The sequence below is a fragment of the Falco peregrinus genome, chromosome 2 (genome assembly GCF_023634155.1).
Source record: "Falco peregrinus isolate bFalPer1 chromosome 2, bFalPer1.pri, whole genome shotgun sequence".
In the NCBI taxonomy this organism is placed as follows: Eukaryota; Metazoa; Chordata; class Aves; order Falconiformes; family Falconidae; genus Falco; species Falco peregrinus.
Window position 1 is genome coordinate 21806693 of NC_073722.1, and position 22512 is coordinate 21829204.

Consider the following 22512-nt stretch of genomic DNA (forward strand, 5'->3'; position numbering starts at 1 on the left):
ATGGGAAATAATTATTGGGTAACCTCAGCAGACGCTGCTTGTTTTTTCCTCTCTGCAGTGACACCAGAAAAAGAATGAATTTTTGGACTCACGGAAAATTACAAACAAAAGAGCACAAGGTCATGACTGGAAAATGAGCACCTAAAAAAAAGTGGGCTTTCTTCTTCCACAAAACAAAATCCCCAAATGACAGAAAAACATAGATGAAGTTTCTCTGAAAAAGAGAAACTGTATATGAATAAGAGCAAAGCTGAATCTAAAAGAGGTCCATGTGTTTCCTGTGCCTACTCAAAGAAGGAAGGAACGAAGCAGAGAACTTGGGTGGATGGCAAGTGGAGTACGAGTAAATGATGGAGGGCAAATGGTCAAACACTACTTGAGGTGGGGGAAAGCTGCATCCGTTTTCCCTTTAATAAAGATCCTGTAAGTCTAGAGATTATTTTTTCCTTCTCAATACTAACGTGTTCACCAGGCAAGTATTTCTCCTCTAATAAAAATTAATACATGCTAAATCTCCACTGAGTGTGGTTAAACACCATATATAATAATTAATGCACCACCCCCCACTCAATAATGTCACTGAAACCAAACTTCAGCATTTTATATTAATGCAATTTAAATAAGCAATCAACAGCATATGGTAATGCTAAATCAAGGAGATGAGTCACCATATAAAAATGATTATTTTTTTTTCTCCACATGGAGGAAAGATTAAGCACATCGTTAGTGATAGAATCATGAGAATAGCTGAACCATCGATCTTAAACAATGTCCAAATACATTTGAGATGCACAGCTGAAGGAGCTAAGGGCAGTGGGTGATTCAGAGGACTGTGTATGGGAAATACTCCAAAACGGGGATACTGTCACAGAACCAGCTGTAAAGGGATGGGATCATCCCTCTATATGCAGGCCTGGGCACAAGGTGCTGCACAGCCAGACCATTTGCAGAAGTTTATGGAGACACAGTAGGTTACAGCTACAGGAATGTTTTTGGCACAGCCCCAATGGAATATGACGAACTATTAAAGAGGACCTGCAGCAAGTCGTTTGCCTAAGTAGGGGGTCGGGATAGGACCAAGATGTGACTTTTCCCCCTTATGTTTCTTTTCACTTTAAGAAGAGTTTCTGTGGCTAGCAAAATGATGAGGAAAACCAGATCCTAACAGGCAAAATGCCCAGAGCTCACGAATTACGGAGAATTCCACTGACTTTCCCAGCCGTTAGAGAACGATGATCAGACTTACATGGGAGGAAGCTGAAAGGAAATTCCCTGTTGCTACCAACCTACCAAAGCAGCAAAGATGGCAGCACCAGTGGGGGACAAATATTAAAATGTGGCTACATTTCAATACTAAAACCAAGAAAACGGAAAACCCACCCAAACCCAAAAAATTATGGAAAGCAGTATTTTACCTGGTTTCCCAGGTTTTGGTGCCCTGGAAGCAGATCCCTGCTTTGGTCATCTCCTCTTTGGGTACCAGTGAGTCCCCAGGTCTGCTCGATTGCCTACGGGATCAGGTTTGCTCCCCTCTTCTCACCAGGACCGTCCCTGTCTGAGCCATCAGCACCTGACTGCACACAACTGACTGTTAGGGCAATATAATATGCTTGAGTGTCTGTCTTTTATACTCTTGAATTTTTATAGCAACTTGAAATAGAAAATATTTTAACACAAATATTATGCAACAGTCAGAATCAAATGAGTAATAGGATACCCTTAATGAAAGCAATCAGCACTAAGTCAGAAAGCTCAGGAGACATTTATATGATATGTATGCCAGAGAAAGATTTTTGCATAGGGGAAACTGACAATAGAAAAAAAATAATTAATCATCATTAGTAAGTATTTTTATGGGGAGGGGGCAAAAAGCCCCAACAGAAAGCTGTTGATGAAGAATAAGAACTATTAGCTCCACACCTACAGAAAGATTTGAGATGAGGCAAGTATTGCTTGCTTCCCTTTCTTCCATCATTCCATCACAGCCATATGTTTTGCACTTGTTTTTCTCATGTCACAGTGTGATACGTCATCATAACCGGGCTTTGATAATACAAAGAGCACATCATGAACAGATATTCTACAGTCCTTACTTCTTCAGATTTTGTAGCATCTAGATTTTGAAAAATATTCACATATTGCTTCCACATATTTTCTTTTATCCTGACAACTCTTAATTAGAGAAATTTCTCCCCGTTGGTCAACAAAGTACTCTCCCTGATCATCTAACACAGGTTCTGTTGTGGAGTAACAGTGTAAATATGGGAGGTAATTTATAAGTCTCCAGTGCATTATTCACCATCATATTCCTAGATTTTTAAAAAGAAGTGGTAGCTATAACATTAAAATATTTGACAAATGACCAGAATATAACCAAGTTCTACTAAGAGCAAGGTAGAAGCCTTCCTGGTGTTCCTCAGCACTGAGCTGGGAAGGCCAGAGCATGGGGCAAACCATACCGCTGTGGCCTTCACAGCTACCCGAGTCAGCTTGCTGGGAGAGGAAAAAGAAAACCAAGGCATCTCCTGTGCCGGTCCTACAGGCACAGAAAGCAGTCCAGAGTCCCCATTTTGGTACTTTCCACCAATTTTCTCCTGAATAAGTAAATACCGGTGGTCTGAAGGTCTTGACATGAAGCCTAGAAGATGAGAGCAAAGGCCTTTGCTTTATCCTTGTAACTTTTAAATTGCACAGTTCATCTTCGTTTTGCATGATAACTGTTAGGCATCCTGGACAGGCTGAACCAGGCACCTCAAGCTGCCTGCACACTGAATCAGTGTGAGCTGAGCTCAGGTAGGGCTAGTTCCTCCCTCCTGCCCCCCTTCCAAAATGTTCAGATCTCCAAGAGCTCAAACGATACTAAAAAAAAAATAATAAAAATCCCAATCTAGTGATAACCAATAAAATCCCACAGAAATACTCCCAAGGCTTTTATAACAATTCCTGAGTTCAAGGTGGAAAGACTTAGGCAAAATCCACTGCCTTCAGATGCTAAAACCTACACTATTTGATAAATAGGGATTTAGTTCCAATTAATAGGTTCAGAAGTGGGATGATTAAAGAAAAGAAAGCTCAGAGAATAATCAGCACTAATTATAGTAATGCTGCTAGTGTAATTAATCAGTTTTGCAACCTGCAAAATCGAGATAAAGAGTTATAAGATCCAGAGATGAAAAATCACTACGTAGAAACTGTGGATTGTCATTATCTAAAACAACACATTAACACCGATTTGGGTCTTGGGGATGGTTTGTCTTTACTCACCTTTCCCCTGGCTGCTGGAGGGAGAAGGCTGCTCTGTTCTCCCATGCTCTTTGGCCCATGGAGCTGCAACCATGAGAGCCTTTCCAGTGCCAGCCATGGTTGGTCTTGCCCTGCTGCTCTCTCTCCCATTTTCCTTCTACTGAGATGTGGCCATATCCCTGACTCATGGCCAGCAGGTTGAGGGAAGTGATTCTGCCCCTCTGCTCTGGTTGAGACCCCACCTGGGGTATGGTGTCCAGCTCTGGTGTCCTCAGCACAGGAGAGACATGGAGCTGTTGGAGCACATCTAGGTCACAAAAATGATCAGAGAGCTGGAGCTACTCTCCTTTGAGGACAGGCTGAGAGAGTTTGGGTTGCTCAGCCTGGAGAAGAGAAGGCTCCAGGAGACCTTACTGCAGCCTTTCAGTACTTCAAGGGGGCTTGTAAGAAAGATGGGGACAGATACTTAGTTGGGCCTGTAGCGGTAGGACAAGGGGGAATAGTTTTAAACTAAAAGAAGGTAGGTTCAGACCAGATATAAGGAAGAATTTTTTTTCTGATGAGGGTGGTGAACCACTGGCAGAGGTTGCCTGGAGGGGTGGTTGATGCCCCATCCCTGGCAGTATTCAAGGCCAGGCTGGACAGGGCTCTCAGAAATCTGATCTAGTGGAAGACGTCTCTGTTATTCAAGGCCAGGCTGGACAGGGCTCTCAGCAATCTGATCTAGTGGAAGACGTCTCTGTTATTCAAGGCCAGGCTGGACAGGGCTCTCAGCAATCTGATCTAGTGGAAGACGTCTCTGTTGACTGCAGGGGGCGTGGGCTAGATGGGCTTTAACGTTCCCTTCCAACCTAAACTATTCTGTGATGCATCTCAAAGCCACCAGGGTGCTCTTGACCACACAGTGAGTCTTGTCTCTCCATGTCTCCTTCCCCACTCCCCAACAAATGTGTCCATCATCTATTTTATACTGTTCTCTCTTCAGCTACAGGGCATATCATGCTCCAAGAAAATTCAGAGTACCCCCAAAAGGTATTTCCATTACCTCGTTTCTCACTTCAGATCACTACAAGACATCCTAGCAGAAAAAGTGGGAAGACTGAGAAAGGAGACAGTCCTGCACCAGTCCATAACACAGCGGGAATACTGAAGTATCCCAGACACTTAAAATGTCTGCAGTGACCTAAAAGGACAAATAATACTAACCTAATATAGGCATTCAGCCCCGTATCTATGCACTCAAAGAACTCATGTGACAGACTGTTGTTGTTTATGAAGCTATTTTTCAAGAGCATATAAAGTTCTCTTGCACTATGCACTAGTAAAATAAACTATAAAAACAATTTTACAGTGACATGAAAACAATAAATCATAAGGACAGAAATTCATCGATGTATCTTTGTCTAATGTGCCGTCCTTGAGTCCTCCTGTTATGCTTATATAGCAAATGCTCCCAAATAATCTGTGATTTTACATATTAGCTGCACAGCGATGTTTGGCATAATGGATGAGTAAATAAAAACTGTTCATCTCAATTGTGTTTCAACATTAGTTTTATGTTGTCCTGGCCCCGTAAGTTTAAGGAGTATCCTTAGCACTAGTTAGAAGTAGTTTCTGTGATTTAATTTTATATTTATGTCTTTACTCAGCTGCAAGAGATTTTTCCAATAAATAAAGAGAGTGGCTATGAATCTTACATTACAGCTGTAAATTCTTGCAGCAGGCTACATTTTTAGTGATGCAAAGGCTGGCGCTCGTGGGCTCTTTCACGATAAATATATCAATGTCCGTCTGAACCCCCTGGTGGAAATATGGCTTCAATTTTTTTCTTAAAAACATGGATCAATCATTGTTGCCCTTGCCTATTCTTTTCTGTCAAATGCTTCAAATGTGTTGGAGTATCTGTAAAAAAGTTTGAGAAGCACTTTGGCTACATGTCTTACAGCCCTATTGTATAACATTTAACTTCAGTGCGGCTCTTGCTGGCTTTGAGGTACACGAAGAGCTGATCCAGACCTAAAGATCAGGGTGATTAATGATAAACCAACGAATTCAACAGACTTTATAAAGTAATGTAAGGGCCTTTCTTGCCTGCAGAATACCCTGTAATCAGGATCTAACCCTATGCCACTGGGCTCTAAGTTATATATTCCATATCCTTGGAAGAAAGCTCTGAATGTCCTACCAGTAGATACAGGGGAGAAAAAAACTATAGGGTTTACACACTCATGCTGCTTTTTTCCAGCTTAATTGATGGTAATTTTGTGGTTGGAACTACAGTGTCATTAAGACATTGTCACTTTGCAAAATAATGTCAGAAACTTTCTGGTTTACTGCACTAGCTAGAGCCATTCTGTGCTTAGTTGATTTATACAGTCTTTTGTTAGATGAGTAACTCTTCCTTACTGGATAAAAAAAACCCAAACAAACAAACAACAAAAACCACCACAAAAAAAATCCAAAAGGAGACCTGGCAAGCCAATATGCATTAAACACTTCATTCTTTAATGTGGTATTTGGGTCTTGCCCACTAGTAATGTAGGAGAGCCAGCATCCATCAGAATGCCCAAGTCTCTTACCGGAGTTATATCAGTTCTTGCAGGTGGATTACAACATAACTCTTCTAAAATTCAAGAAGTTTGTGACTCAGTGAAAGGAAACTGCAAAGGAGAGAAAGACAGGAGGTGTGAGCTTCCCTTCATGCAAAGTTTGCTACTTCAGCTTTTTTTGTCAGCAACACACTCACGTCTACCCGAAATGTAACGTGTGGAAGTGGCTTTGATCCTTTTCTCTCTAATGATCTGTTCAGTTAGCAACCTTGTCATGAAAACGTGACACTACTGTCTTGTTAAGGCTCACCTCATGGAAGAGGTATTCTTTGAATGAAAGCATCAAAGACGTTCCTTAATCTACTTTATGGGAAAGTCTCTATTTTATGGTCATGTATACCTAAAGAATTGAAATATTTCAAGTTATAGTCTTGCATAGCTGAAGCTGGCACAATATAACCCACCAGCGATTGCCGGGACAGCTTCAAAGATCCCAGAAATTGTCAAAACCTATTTGCAAAGCAATATTATCGATCCTTGCTTTGACAAGTAAATGCTGCCTTTTTCTCAAGGAAAAAAACCCAACAGATCTATTTATTAACGACATTTATTTGAGCGCATTAAAAACCAAAACCAAAACAAACAAACAAAAAAAACACAACCAAGAAAAAACACAACGATGTGAGTAGGGACTGAGCACCTATGTCGCAACACGATGAAAATAAGCTTGTCTGCACTGCAAATGAAGCATCTTCCGAATGAGAACCCTCCGAGGCGAGAACCACATCACGTGGAGCTGGGGTAAATCCAAGTGCTGCCTGGCACAGGAGAAAGGCACCCTCCGGCAGCACGGACCCTGTGCCCACACGTGTCAGGGCCACGAGAGCTGTTGGCCTCCCGCACACTGTGCCCACCAGCCATCGCAGGAGGCAGCGACTGCGGCAGGCTGCACAGCTGCAGCATAGGTGAGCCTTCCGGAGGGAACGGTGACAGATCACAGGCTCTGTCCTTGAGTAATTCTACTGAGATCAGTGGTTTTCCATCTCAATATAAGCGTGCATGTATGCATCAGAGCTGCCTGAAATCATGCTCTTGTGTTCTGTGTTAGTAATACAGGCATTGCTCACGACTTGGTTTATGACACAAAAAAAAAGCAAAAAAATTCTTCTTGATCACATCATGTGGAGTTTCATCAAAAGGAGCCTGTATGAGACTCAAACTAATGAACAGCATGTCTCACAAAGAGAGGACACGCTGCTTCCTACAAATAAGAAATTATTGTGGCTTCTTAAATGAGTTGTCTATGATACACTACAGTGAAGCAATTAATGTAAGGAAGATTATAATCCTCAAGAGTAATTTAAAAAGCCTTGTGATGCACGGAGACACAATAAAAAAAAAGGAGGAAAAAAAAAAAAAAGAGCCATTACCAAAAGTAGTTCCAACCAAGGCTGCTGGCAGGGTTATACCACACTCCAGTCCAAAGCAGTAGAGGCTGGGGAAGTGCTGGGCAGCGATGTCCACTGGAAAACTGGGCTAATGCTTTCTCCAATATTCCACAAGAGAAGCTGACACAGAGCCAGGTGACAGGCTCAGCAGGAGAGCAGGAGCTATAACTCCATCAGACCCTGCAGAAACGTCCCTTTCCCTGTTGTTCCCAAGCCGCAGGCTCCAGCCACAGTCAAGGATGTGCATCTAGCAACACGAAAGGAATTGTGACTGTTCCTGGGCAGCACCACAGGGCACCACAGCGCTCACATTACTGGACGGGAACTTGTTCTGGCCTCTTGTGCTTCCTTGTCCCTGCAGCAAATGTACATATTTCAGGCACCCTCATCACTCCTCCTGGCTCAGCAGCAGAGGCATGTGCTGATGTACAACATCATAAAATATCAGCAACATGTTCCAGAAAGTAAACATGAGCTCCACAGTACCTGGAGCCTCTGCAGGTTTTCAACATGCCAGCAGAGGTGAAGCGCTGGGAAGGAAAGGCAAGACTTTTGGTAGCTTGCCTGGTCTGAGCCAGCCTCCTACAGCCCAAGCACCCTGCATTTGTGCTGCAGTGACAGATGCTAATATCTACCGCAAGCATTTGGCATTTTTTAATGTCAAAATGTGCCACAGATGGCTGCGAACATCAGCTAGCGAGACAGCAAAAGCTCCATATGCAGCCCTCCGTGGCCCTCCATCCCTGGCCATCAGCAGTGCTGGCTCAGGGCGCAGCAGGGCTCCTCAGCAGCCCCACGTACCATGGTGATGGGGCAGCTCCACGTGCCATGATGGGGCAGCTCCACGTGCCATGATGGGGTAGCTCCACTTGCCATGATGGGGCAGCTCCACGTGCCATGATGGGGCAGCTCCACGTGCCATGATGGGGTAGCTCCACTTGCCATGGTGATGGGGCAGCTCCACGTGCCATGATGGGGCAGCTCCACGTGCCATGATGGGGTAGCTCCACTTGCCATGGTGATGGGGCAGCTCCACGTGCCATGATGGGGCAGCTCCACGAGCCATGATGGGGTAGCTCCACTTGCCATGATGGGGCAGCTCCACGTGCCATGATGGGGTAGCTCCACTTGCCATGGTGATGGGGCAGCTCCACGAGCCAGATGGGGCAGCTCCACATGCCATGGTGACGGGGCAGCTCCACGTGCCATGGTGATGGGGCAGCTTGTGCTGCTTGTGAGCAGCTGGTACAAGCATATGCAGGGATCTCTGGCTGGGCAGAAAAATCACACCTTCGTACCTAGTGACGTAGCTGTTGCTGATGGGTTACTTGCTGTGACAAAACCAGAGTAAAACAGAAAGAAAAGATAGCCAGGTTTGGGGTTTTAGTGCACTTTGTCTATAGTTTTGTTTTACTCAGCGTTAGTCTCAAAATGCTAATACTGCATCGGTTAAGTGTAGCATAACTTGAAAAACATAACATAGGTACAGAAGTATCCAGAATTTCACTTCCAGGCTGTTCATGGGCTAACCAGAAATATTTTCAAAACAATTCAGATTAGCAAAACGCATACCAAAAATCATAGCTTTTGTGTGGACATTTTATGAATAATAAAAAAATAAATTAACAGGATGAACTTCTACTGTGAACTTCTTGCCTGCTTCTAGCTGCCAACTAGCAGATGTTCACATCTATTCCCACTGTTTTTCACATATCGCCCTTATCCAATGAGCTAATAATACAAATGGACAGCCACAATGCAGTAACCTATAGCTGAAATATTAGTTAATTAGCAGCTACCCCAAACATTATGTGGCACTAAGCATAGCCAGAGAGGTAAAATAACCTTGGAAATCCAAACGGGTATGCCTTATTTTGTGCAAAAGGGAAAACAAATACTCAGTAATTAAAATTTTAAATACAATAATTTGTGCTGTTGATTTTGATAATACAAAAAATGGGAGGTAATATTCCTTATCAATCCACATCATATGTCTATTATTTTAGGCAGTCTGTTCTCATATAGAGCCTCAAAATCACGGCTCAGCCCATTTTTGGTGGCTGGATGCTCCAGCTGCAGGAGAGCAGGATTACACAAAAGACATCCTTTATTTTTGAAAATAAACCTCATTTTGAATGCTGAAGAAAGGAAAGGCAGTAATTGAACGTCTATTTGCAAATGCTCTCTGAGAAAACACGGAGATACGCCGGTGGCACGCAATATTGATGCACGGATATAAATGCCGGTCTGTAGATACAAAGCAGATCCTCGCTGACACCGCCAAGCAGCCGCAGTGAGGTGAGGTGTCTGCATTGAGATGTGAGCGCCAGGCAGGTGCGATGACGGGCACTGGCAGAGGAAGAACACACATTTCAGATGCTGGCTCTGACCTGCTGGTTTGTGGCTGCGAGCCCTTACTGGGAAAGGTCCAAGAGGCAGCTGCCATAGTTACAGCTCATCCTCTCCCCTCGAGATGGCTTTTCTTTTCTGTGTGGGGTATGGCTATGGGTAAACGCACAGACAGGGTACAAACCGAGTCTTTTCTTCCCTAAATCCATGTGCTTGAGTACAAAGTAAAACAAGTATGTGCAGCCCTTCGTGGCCTTCCATCCCTGGCCATCAGCAGTGCTGGCTCAGGGCACAGCAGGGCTCCCTGGCAGCCCCACGTACTACGGTGATGGGGCGGTCAGCTCCACGAGCCATGGTGATGGAGCAGCTCCTGTCCACAGGGCTGCCTCCTGGCCAGGACCGAGTAAAGCTCGTTTCAGCATTAAAACATCTCCACTCAAAGGATCGAGCCATAAAAAGAAATTGGTCATACCTGTAGTACTTAAATAACTTGCGTCCCCTCCAGAAATAGTATGGCTTTTGTGGATGGTCACTTTGCACAGATTTCTCCAAGCATCTTTCGCAGCACCTAAGAAGGCTGCTCCCAACCTGAGGACTTGCCACGCTTGTTCTGTTCAACAGACTGAAAAAACCCACCCAGCGACAAATATGCACCTTCCAACACAAACCCTGATTTCTCACTGGACTAAATTTTCATATATCTTAACAGCAGTTTAGCAATATACACACAAATAAAGAGCTTTAATTAAAAGAAGGATACCATGAAGAATGTAACTCCTAATTACATTACTAAACCCATAAGAAAATAAAAAAAAGATGACGGTTTATGTACTCGGCTTAAAATCTGTCCTCAGTTAGACCTATAAGAATCACAGCTGCTGTAATGGTCCAGTGAGGGCAGCTTTTAGATCACATAAATTTAGATTTTTTCCTCTTAGCAACTTCATAATCATGAAGTTATATAACAAATCTGTAAACCAATTACCAAATGTCAGAAGGTGCCCTGATTAAAATACACATATCCCCTGGAACGTGCCATATTCACAAATTAGCCATGTGTTATTTATAGTTCCTCAAGGCACAATAACGAAGAAAGTGGTAATGAAATCTGAAAGCCTGAATATCTCCCTTATGTCTGAAAGCAAATCCCATGAGACCCATCTGTAGTCCAAGCTGGGGCGGGGGGTGGTGGGGTGGGGAATATTCCTTTCTAAAACAAACAAAAAACCTACAAACAACCTCTCCTGCCTTCATAGTTTCATATTTGGTGCTTCATTTTTAAACCTATTTAAGCTGCAAATTAAAATCCTACCATCCTCGTTGCTCCCACACGTTCATTTTATTGAAATGATTCTTCAAAATTCCTTCTTGTGTTCTGCAACACCACAACATGCAGCCCAAATGCTTAAAAAAAGACAGGTTCAGCTTTACGGGTGCAATTTGCACTTGCAAAACCCAAGTTACACAGTACGCCTCATCGTCTCGGTGTGTGGCTCACTGTCCTTCCGTGCCCTGCCACTCCTGGCCCTTCACAGGATGACCAAGGATGCCTCTGTGCCTGTTCCTGCCCATGGAAGGCTGAACTTGTATGCATATCAATTCCTGCTGCAAGTTCCTGCAGCGAAGTTATTCAGCATTTTCATTCAAAACTCTGACTGCTGCAGCCACCCCCTGAGGCAGCACAATCCCACTGGCATGCTGCTCTGTTTCCATTGCCATAGGTGATGGCTGGTAGGGTCTTACTGACCCCAGTTCAGGTCCTTAATAAGGCATATTTACACCTACCCTGCAAGACACTTGCTTTCTTCTTCAGGGAGATATATCTGGTTCAACGTACCATTTTCAACATCCATATGTTAACATTTGGAAGGCCTTTGCTAGGTTATCTCTGCCTCTCTCACTTCCCACTCTCCCCAACACTGACTTTTGACTCTACATTATTGTCCCTTATTTTCTCTGTTCACTATTGATCAGAGCTGTTATTCTGCTTCTCACATAAGTTTTTCTTAAAAGCCATGCATTAATATTCTTTCTTCTTTATTTATGGTCATATATACATGTACTCCATCATATGCAGAAAAGCATTTTTGAAACATATGGTGATTACTGCATTGAAATATTTTACACTCATCCAATTTGATGCAGTCAACCTGTAGCATTGTAAGACACGAATAATTCATCATGTTGTAACATGAGTGCATAAGCACAAAACAAGGATAAATGAAGGAGACTGCCTCTTTTTTTGGCACATGAACCAATTCCCAGGAACGTGTGGTGGTTTCACCTTTTTTTGATGACGGATGCAAACGCTGCAGAACTGCCAAAAATATTTGAAGGTCCATCAGAATATTTAAATATGTCTGTAACACTTTATGGATAAAATAATTAGTATCACTGTCTTTCAACCCCCCAACTCAGTAACATCCTCCTCCTACCCCAAGTCTTTCCACAAAAGGCTCCCCTCATCCATTCCCCCATTTATTTCCAACAACAAACCGAACAGCAACAGAGCCTCTCCCTGCTCCAAACCTGGCGAGCATGCATTGCCTTCTGGTTTTCTTGCCTCTCTCTTGCTTCTTCCTTTGAATGGCTTTTCCCCTCTTTCTTTTAATCTGCCTCTCTCCCTCCTTACATTTGTTAGCTGTTTTCTTGTGTTGTTGGAGAACTGATTTCAGGCAGCTGAAAAGCTCTTGGAGGCACCTGAAGGGGTGAAAAATCGTACTAGAACCAAGAGTCGCATCTTTATATTACTTTTGCAGACCTGACTCCTAGCCAGAGGGTTAGCAGATGGACATACTTTGCCAGAACATGTTTTGAATTTAAACAAAATTACATTGGCTCTTGCTGGGCTGCTGCAGTAGCACAGTGACCTCAGGAGCCATTTCTACCTATGCACTGTGTTCAAAGGTGAACTGTGTTAAGGTTTAATTGACTTCATTTGAAACTTCTCTGTATGTAAGAGATGTGAATAATAGAAACAATTAAAAAAAAAATAGAATCCAAAACAAACCAGAAATAAAATAGTTCTCATCTTACCTAGCCTCCTTTTCTGCAATTCTTTTCACCTTTTCTTTATTACTCTGCCTTTTGAAGAGCTCCAAGATACACGTTTTTGAAGGATATCTAATTAATACAAGCCTCTGACCTTTACTTTTGAAGATAAATGTGTAGCTGGAAACAGCAAAATAACAAAAAGCCAGCCCCAAAATATCGCTGTGTCACTTGGCTTCAACCACAAATACAAAGCAGGAGATTTCCATGGGAGAATGTCTCCAGGATAGGGTTCCCACAGAGAAGTGGTAGCTGAGCACAAAACCCTCAGGTTTTGCATTTTAGAGATTTGGAACTATTTAAAACTACAAGCACACTTAAGCCTTTCAGCCTGTGGCTACCATCCCTTACAGATGGATGGGGTCTTGGCAAAAGCCACCTCGTCCCTGCTAACTATGCAGCAAGTGCCTTGACAGACCTCTAGCCAACGGGAGGAGTATGCTTAGGTCAGTTACCAACTCGATACAAAGGGATTCCTGTCATGGGGGAGACCTTTTAGGGCTGTCCCTCCACCTGTTGCTAGTATTTTTTCTGCTGAGTTTCAGGACTGCTGGATGGGAGAGTCCCGGTTCTCCCTTTGGGAGCCCTACGTGCAAGGGAACAGGCTGCCCTGATGAAGAGCTGTATTTCACTGCCTGCACCCCTCGGGCCAATTCCTTTTTGTGACTTCAGACACCGCAATCTGCACATGTTTGTTTCCGTTGAATTTCCATGTTGAAACCCACGAGCGGCTCTGTCGGCTTCTGCTCTCTGGAAGGAGCTCGCCATCAGCCGCACGTGCACTGTCCTACTGCAAAGCACTTTCAGACCACCCTGGGGTCTGAGAGGTGCTGTCCTGCCACAGTGCTTGTAGAAACCTTCCAAATTTAATTTTCAGCAAGGGATAGGAAAGTCTCTCCCAAAAGGATCGTGCTTTCCAGGAAATCCCTTCATGCCTTTTCTGGCCAGCGGTGCTGTCACACAGACATACCGTATCCTGGTGGCGCGCTCCATGCTCCATGCAGCCATGCCCCAAGGGGCTCTTCCTGCATCCAGGCAGCCTGCAGATGTCTCCCCCATGACTCTCACGTCGAGTCATCGAGTGAGGATGGCAATAAATCAAGAAAAGTGGTCAGGGACCTATTCTGGACTTCAGGCTGCCTTTGCCATTATTCAGCATTGTGGTGTCAGCGGAGACGGGAAGTCTCGCTTTTTACTGAGGGTCACAGTTCAAGTATCTTAACTTCAAATTTTAAATTATCATCGTAAACCCACACTTTAACTATTTTGTTCATTTCAGAATGTAATTACCTTTTCTTTCCAGGACTGAATGGATATGCTAGGTGGTAAAGATTGTCTTTTGTTAGCAGAAGCAGACTCTATAAGCTATTGTGTTGTTAATTTTGCAGTTATCTTGGCTTCCTTAATATCATTTAGCTATTTCTTTTCTTTATGGTTACCTTATTCTTCTTGATTCTGTTTCACTTTGAACCTCCATTGATGTTGAGGATGTAACGCATTTTTTATCATACTGAGCAAAATGCTGATGGAATCTTTGTGCAGACTCTCTGGCGACAGAAAAAACTTATTATTACTGTACCGTTTGTATTGTATCACCAGAAATCTATGCACATGCTTTGTAGCCACCCACTTTGCACAGGAGCGTGAAGAAATAATTTTGTTTTATTCACTACAAAAGCACTTTTCTTAAACATGTGTCTTTATAATTGTCTTTTTAAAAATTTGTGCGTGCATAACGCATCGCTTTTAAAAGAGACTTGAATGATTTGCTCCAGTTGTACATACCTTACCTCTTAGGCTGCTTCTTAGCTCAAAGGTGAAACCATCTAGGGTGAAATCAAAAAGTCTGTTAGATTTGAATGTAGAAGGAAAAGAATTTCATTCACTGAGGGCAGGGACAAAAGAGCCCCGTCTGCAGTCTGTACCAGTCATCCAATTACTCCCTTTCTGGCATTTTCAAGGATCTCAAACCCACCCAGACTTTTCATGACCCCGAGCCACCCAACTCGCAATCCGTAAAGGCAGAGAAGAAAGAATAAGCTCCTTTTCCTCACCTCCAGACAGCTCCGTATTTCCATTAATTCGAACCACCTGCTACCTTGACTTCTCAACGATCCATGGCAAGGATCAGCAACTATCCAAATTCAATGGCAACTAACAAAAAGTATTCAGAAATATTTTTAGGTAAGCATCAGGCTCACTCAGCATAACCCAGCCAGCCATTCCCGACATCCATGTGAATAGCAGCTGGATATTATGACATAGTTGTGATAGCCATATATTGTCCATATGCTCACTTTGAGAAGCTGGAGAGACTTCTGTCTCTGAAACAGGGTTAAATGAAAATAATTTCATAAAAAAGCAGAAGACTAAAAATGCGGTCTAGTGAGTCTGTTTCCTTATTATGCTCTGTATTCCTACAAATTCATTTGGCAGTCAGGACACACGGGGTTTGAATAATTTCCTGCCGTTACATTTTCCCTGCTGCTAAAAGTAACATGGTGATGATTTTCAATAAACAAATCTGCTCTTTTCTCTCAAGGTTTGTGTACACTCCAAATGCATTTGTGACGTTAGATTTTCACCAGGGAAATGAAAAAAAGCCAACAACTCACACTGCTGAAAACCCAAGAAGCAAACCTGGCCATCTTTTTGTAACACTTTATGAAAGCGTTTACTATTATTTAAGAAAATAATAAAAATCAGCATTGCCCTCTTAAGACACCCAGTACAAATTGGGACATGACTGAAAGAGGACTTTCATACTGAGGCTGCATCCAGTTGCCTTTCTTCTCAGCTCAGCTTTATCAGTTTTGAACTGAGCTCTTCCTCCTGAGGATGCTCTCAGGCCAAAATTCAGGTGACTCACAAGCACCAGAGGTCAATGTGAAGCAAAAGAACCATCAGAAAGAACCTATGGAAGATTTCTGTGAAATATAATGGAACTTTGGGCCACATCAGATTCTCTTTTTCTCTTTTTTTTTTTTCCTCTTTAATTGTCTTTTATTTAGACAATAATTTCTATTCCACCTTTTCTTTTGAATCCACGTGACAGGCAAACCATGTTTGGGTGTGGGTAGGCTGAGGAACGTAATTGCAGATCAGATCTGCTGAACCTGGGAGGCAGAACTGAACATTTCTAGTGAGGAAAACCCACACTTTTAGAACTTACACCCAAATAATACATTAAAAAACCTCATGCTTGAGGGAACAGATCACTCCTATCACCAGCCCTGCCCATTACTGTCTTAGGACTCTTTGGAAATAGTGCTCATAGTGGCCTGAAAGCAAAGCTGTGACACAAATTAAATTAAAAAAAAATAATTTAAAAAATTTAAACAGAGTTCCCATTTTTACATAAGGCCCCAATGACACAGTCAGAAATATTTGTCATATTCAGTATGAGCATTCCAAAACAACTCTTTCTTGAGCCTGTTTCCTTCACTCTTTCAGATGGTGTTAGATTAGGTGTTTGAAAAGAGCAATGCTTCCTTCCAGCTGCAGCCCAAAAGAACCACCAAACCTTTTCCGAAGAAAAAATCATACCCAGGCAGCCTCTTCACTGCCTTTTTATTCTGTGTATTCCTCCTTTCAGGCTGTGACGGCGCTTGTAAGTGAAGCAAGGAGAAATTACCTCTTCTGCAGTAAACCCCCACCTCATCCATCAAAGCCATATGGTCACTTGTTCATTTACTGTATACTGTTAGTTTAATAGTTAGGTAAATATTGCAGTGCCTGGATACTACAGAAAAGCGTATTTTTACACAATAATAAAAGACAGTAATAACACTAAGAAATGCTCTTATGGCAACTTGGGCCCTATAAAACTCTCCTGGCTTCAGGTGCTATTACTGCCTCAGCAGAAATCGGCTCTGACACCGGTGAAAAAGGACTTGGCATCCCAATTCTTTAAATAAGATCACTAAACAGGACTGACACTTTCATTTCAATTGGACTGTCTTGGGAGAAAATTCCATATAGGAGAATTTTCCTGGAAAAAGTCAACCAACAGTTTGTAGAATATCAGCTGTAACAGCTACCATTACTATTTCTAGTAAAAATTATCAGTCTTTCTATTAAAGATGAGCTGGAGACAAATCGGGATCTAATGTTTCATTGTATTTACACCTGCATGCCCAGATATGTAGGCAAAACTGCTCGCTCAATGGAAATCTTTCCTTAACTTCAGTGGAGCCAGGATTTCCCACTGATAGTTTTAATTTTCAGGATAACAACTGCAAGCACGTCACTAGCAATAACATTAATGATCTTCAGCGCAGTTTAAACATAATTAGAGGCAGACCAATTGTCCATGTTACATTCTCTTTCCAAGAAAAGACTGAGAAAAATCACGCAAAGCTGTATAACCTGAGGGGAGAAAAAGAAAACAAGCATAGAGGTGAGGTCTAAATCAAATATGAGGCAATCTATATTTTCCATTAAAGCCATTGTGAAATAGGCCATTTTGCAAAGGTCTTGATTGAAAACCATGTGAAAGTTAATGGTTTTGACTCAGATGATCCTCAGCACTCAAATAAGAAACAAGAGAAAGGAGACCCACAGAAACAGAACTTCAAAAAAATGCCAGCACAAAACCATACAACATAAAAGAAACAGTTTAAATAGCTCTAGCAAATAGTATAAATTTCCTTGCCCCCACAACTAGAGGAAGATTCAGCGATGCAGGTTCTCATTAAAATGTCTTTTTTCAATAAACAGCCATTCAGTAAGTTTTACCAATATTGTTTCTATATGCTGAAAGCTTTATCTATTCTTTGACATTTGGTACTTATCTAATCCTTTAGTTTTAATAAAAAGCTATTGACAAGTGTACTAAAGACTTCATTTTTTAATGTGGCTGATTTGAAGGCTAATTAGCACGTTCATATCTGTCAAAAAATCCAATGTCTTTTGTACACGTATTTCTGGGTTCTTTTGTGGTCATTTTAATTAAATTTGTTGATAAAATATTTGACAAATGAAGGAGGAGAGAAAAAGAAATATTTAGTAGCTCAGGTTAGGTTTTTCAAAGGCAATTCATAGTTAGTGCCCATTAAACTAAAGAAGGAATCGGCCGAATAATTTTCTAGGTTGTTTATTTTTTTTAATGTTATCCTTAAAATTTTAGCACCTCTTTTAAAAGAATAGTCAGGAGAGAACAAGGAGCAGTCATGATCCAAAACGGCTTCCTCTCTTCTTCTCTCCCAAAGGAAGAAGCAAAAGAAAATTACTGAGATGCTGAAAAACAGGACTTCACAGTTTAAAAGGCTGCTGACAACCTCTTATGGCCCTCTGCTTCAGAAGCTATGATTTCAAGAGCAAGCAAAGTGGGACATAAACGTTACCGATAACTGAAAATTAGGAGATGAAGAACACTTCAGAACGTTTAAGTGTGGTAGGTCTGATTACAGCAATCAAAACACTATCCCATTTTGCTGCAGTTTATCTTGAGCGGCAAGGTTAAAAAATAAAAATAAAAAGAAAAAACCCTATATGATCTTAAATTATACAGTATGCATAAATATTACAAACAGTCCTGACAGAAGTCTACACAGGCAGTTGACCCAAAAGGTAACATGGTATTTATCTTGTTTTGTACTTCCAACCAAAAAGATTCCTGCTGCTTCTTCAGAGAAGTTTCACTCTTTCCTGGCAGTCTGAAATATTCCTTTTGTCGGTTTGGTGTTGCGGACTGACCTGTTTCTCCCAAAATACCTATTAAAAAAAAAAAAAAAAAGAGTTTTGTCCTTAATTATAACACCGGGGTGTTTGCAACGATGTTTGTATATGTGATTCTCTAGTCTGCAATGGCTTAATTATACATTATCCCAGAAGACCAGTAAAACAGCATAGCGACGTTTGTCAGAAGACGTAAATTTGGTCTCATGACCATAGGCATAGTCCCTGTTGCTCCAGAGAGTGAACATTACCCAGGCACTTACGTATACTATATAAGTTGTAGTTTCTCCTCTTCTGTCAAGTGATTTTTGACGACTTGGGATGTTTCCTCCTCTCCTCACATCAGATTCCCAGGCGGATTCGAGCAGGTGTTTGTGCTGTTACTCCTCGTCGGGCAGCTGCTCCATAGTCTGGGGCCACAGCTCGTACCAAGGGCTCCAGGGTTAAGCTGGCAGTAAACACCATCACCTCTTCCCTCTCCTGTGAAAACCTTCTCCTTGCTAAAGATGCAAAATCTCCAAGGATCATTGCATAAACCTCACTAACTTCCCTACAAAGTGCAAAACAACTCCATAAATACACAGTGACACAAACATTAAAAACTCCAGTCGAGCCATCCACAGTGAGATTTCCTGTTTCAGCAGAGGACAAGAGAATAAACAACAGATGACAAATGTTAGGTTGTTCTCATCTTAAACCAATGTAACTCCATGCTGCTGCCAAACATGAATCCTCTCTTCCTTCTGTCAGGTGAATCAGCAAGTTCATCCCAATTCATCAGGGACCTGCACTACCGCTAATGGACAAAGGGGCTCAATAATATAGAAAGCATGATATATTAAAGGCACTAGAAAACAAACACTGTCCTCACCCACCCCCCCAAAAAAAACCACCCAACCCCCCAAAAAAACCCCAAACCCCTAGTATTAACAATAGTACCCAATGCAGATTAAAAATGCAAATAAACAAAAGAACTTCATGTGGGTTTAACCCTAGTACTTAGGGATGACTTGAGCACAAATGGCCACATGCCGTGTTCACTATCCTGTACGCCGAAAGGATGCAGAACTGAAATAAAGTCTCACATCCAATAATTAAGACAAAAATAAGAGACCCAGAAGTTGTGATGAAAAAATACAAATTAAATGAAAAGCAGTCCCCTTTGGTTAGGAAGCAACTAAACGTCATTCCCAACTTCTTCCAGGAACTGAAAGTAAATCAGCACAGGCATGTGATGCTCTCAACTGAAGACCTGTACTGCAAGCACAGAAGTTAATTGGCAGCTAGCTTCTTTGCCATAGATTTAAAGATTTTAAGACCCAAAGGGATCAGTGTGATCGGCAGATTTGACCTTCCATATAAAAGAGGCCAGGAAATGTCATGCAGTAATTCTTACATCAAATCTAAAAACTTTTAGGCTAAAGTAGAATATATATTCGGCTAAGGTATCCAGACGGAGCTTTTAAGATTTAAAGAGATGGAGTGTTCATTGCCAGCCTTTTGAAAATTGATCTACCTGCCCTTGTTGTTAAGGAGGTTTGCCTAATACCCAGTTTCAATAGCTCTTTCTTCAACAGAGGTAGCCACTGCTATTCACCCCCAACTTCTTATTACACTCTTCATCTCCTTTAAGCAGTAAAATATAAAACGTATTTTCAAAAGTGAAATAAATAACGAGATTGAATTCAACTTCACCAAAAAAGAGGAACTGTGTGGCCCACGCAGTTTCAGGGTGCTGCTGATTGCTGCCATCTGGGAGAATCAATGGTAGATACTTGCATTAAAATATTCATTAAGCACCAAGTGACTTAGTAATTGCTTTAATCACCTTTCATACATGAACCCTCACTGCTATTCTTTGCATACTCCTCTGCCCAGTGAGTTTCAGGGCCATACTATTTATGCACAGCATCCACTGGAGTCAAAGGAAAAATGTACCGTAGGTAAGCCAGCAGCCCAGGGGACGGGCTTGCCAGACGTGTCACATCAATGCAGATTCCCTGCACTACCCACTTCAACCACCCACTGAAACTGTATTTAGAATTAAATTGCTTTCTACTATCTTTGCCCTTACAGAGGATCTACCAAGTTTCTAGCAGCTGCCCTGAAGTCACCCAGCTGTTTTTTAAAGTGTGCAGGGGACAGCAGCCCTGGGCTTGACAGCACACAAGTGATGCTGGAATGCTGGAAAACTTTTTCCCTTTTTTCCTTCCCCGCCCCCCCCCCCCCCCCCCCCCCCTTTTTTTAATTGGCTTCCAAGGAAGTCCCTTGCTGAGCTGTCTTGTTCTCTGCCAGCCTGATGAACCCCTGCACCGAGTCCTCTCTTGCAATAATCTTGTAATGTTATCAACAGCAGAGAGAGAATGAAAATCATGCCCTCATGGTCATCAGAAACCAGGATTTACCGACATGAAATTTTAGCAGCTTACATTTTCAAAAGCTTGTGTGTAGGACTTATTCATAGGAGTAAGTACAAATGCAAAGCAAAACCAGCAGGGCTTCTTTAAAGTCCAAGCAAGTACTTCCACCCAGCAAACTACCTACCAAGCAAATAAAATAATTGCAGTGATTTCCACAATAACAATAATAATGTCTGCCACCTAAGTGGAAATCTGCTGATGGTAATGCTGTGAGCAAATATCAACCCAGCCCCCTACTCCCATCCCTTCCAAAGAATAAGAATAGTCATATATATGTGTGTGTATATATATATATATGATCATATTACAGACAGTTCTCTGCAGCCTTTTTATTGATTCAAATGCACCCAGCTGCTGGTATGTTTTGCAGACCAGAGACTAGATGCTTGCATCTACCACTGCTAAAGGGGATACTTCTCCATGCACAGCTCAGAAAGGCAGGCTTATTTTTTCCTTACTTGAAAGAAAAAAACGTATTTTTTTTTAAATCATAATAGCAATATAACAAAGCCAAAATTCTGTACAAACTCTAAGGTATCCATTAGCAATACTATATAATGCTGGACTAGACTGTTGAAGGGGGAAGCTTATTTTTTAATTTGAAAGAAAACATAGCTGTTAAAAGCACACCAGCTGCATGAATTCAAGTATATTTTTTAACATTTAACATCTGTTTCATTAAATAATCCATAGTGAAGAGGAATGACCGGTAAATTCAGGCTATTTATGTCAGTTCTCTGACATGAAAATACTTCTTGGTCCAGCATTCAGAGGCTGTACTTACCTTCACAGCACTATAAGGTAACTAGCAAAATACACAGCCTTAAGTTAATCGGGACAATCCTGATTCTTTTTCTCATCTGCTGGAACAAACTCAACATGCTAGTGACATACTAGAAGCAAAGAGGGTCTAAGTTAGAGGTAGAAGGAAAAAACCACTGTCTTTGGAAAAGCTCAGTCTGGCAAACCCTCTGCAGGGTAGTGCCAAAATGGGTGCCAGTTTGTTGCGTGCTGGATTTCCTTGGGAAAAAGACATACACATGCTTCCATACCACCATCCAGAAACTGTTTCTCACCTGGGAACGTAAACATTTCCTGCAGGTGCTGAAAGACTCCTGCCTGATGTGCTGTTTCAAATGGCAGCAGGTCTTGTATGTGTACGTTATTGCTGTGATACAGTCCTTCAAATCCATGGAATATGCTCGTGTTGAACTTCAAATCCTTTGAATGCATTTTATTAATAAATAGAAAGCCGTAACTCACAAAACTTTTATTCTGCTGTTCCACAGACAGCATTGATTGCAATAAGCAGCCTTTTTACTTAAACCATCAATGAACCTTGAGTCCTTAAAGCATGATAATTAAAATCACAAGAAGACAGCCATCTAGGACTAGAGGCTTATTGGAGGATTCATTTTAAGAAATCCATTTGTTGAGAATAGACTTTCTTTTCTGTTCAGATATAATTTATAACATTCTGATGTATTTTCTTCAGAAGTGGTCACAAAGTAATCTAGACTAACAATATAGGACTGGTAAAGTGCTTATTCTGACAACCCTCTATTATTTCTCATGTTTCCAGAGTTTCCCCCTGATCTTCAGGGACATGTATTACTCCTACACTACTTTATACAATAGAGATAAAATACAGAAAGGTAACCGATATGCTTTAAGGTAGGCAGCCAGTGAATCCTACAGAAACTCAAGGAGCTACACCAATACCCGAAATTAAGTATGAACTGTTTTTTTTTCCTTGCTGAAAGCTGACGCGTT

General features: G+C 41.8%; 2 long non-coding RNA genes across 2 annotated transcripts in view; both read right to left on the bottom strand.

The window, feature by feature from the left end:
* Positions 1-3201: 3201 nt before the first annotated feature.
* On the bottom strand, positions 3202-8292 carry LOC114013776 (uncharacterized). The gene is made up of 4 exons (XR_003556956.2): positions 8042-8292; positions 7223-7595; positions 4289-4426; positions 3202-3550 (listed from the first exon to the last, which is right to left on the bottom strand). It is a non-coding gene; the product is annotated as an uncharacterized LOC114013776 (long non-coding RNA).
* Positions 8293-8368: 76 nt separating this feature from the next.
* LOC114013784 (uncharacterized) overlaps positions 8369-22512 on the bottom strand; it is a 39446-nt gene continuing 25302 nt past the window's right edge. Inside the window, exons 7-10 of the long non-coding RNA XR_008746101.1 lie at positions 20749-20859; positions 18583-18869; positions 10062-18355; positions 8369-8571 (exon numbers count right to left, since the gene is read on the bottom strand). This is a non-coding gene — a long non-coding RNA (uncharacterized LOC114013784). The remainder of the gene's footprint in view (positions 8572-10061; positions 18356-18582; positions 18870-20748; positions 20860-22512) is intronic.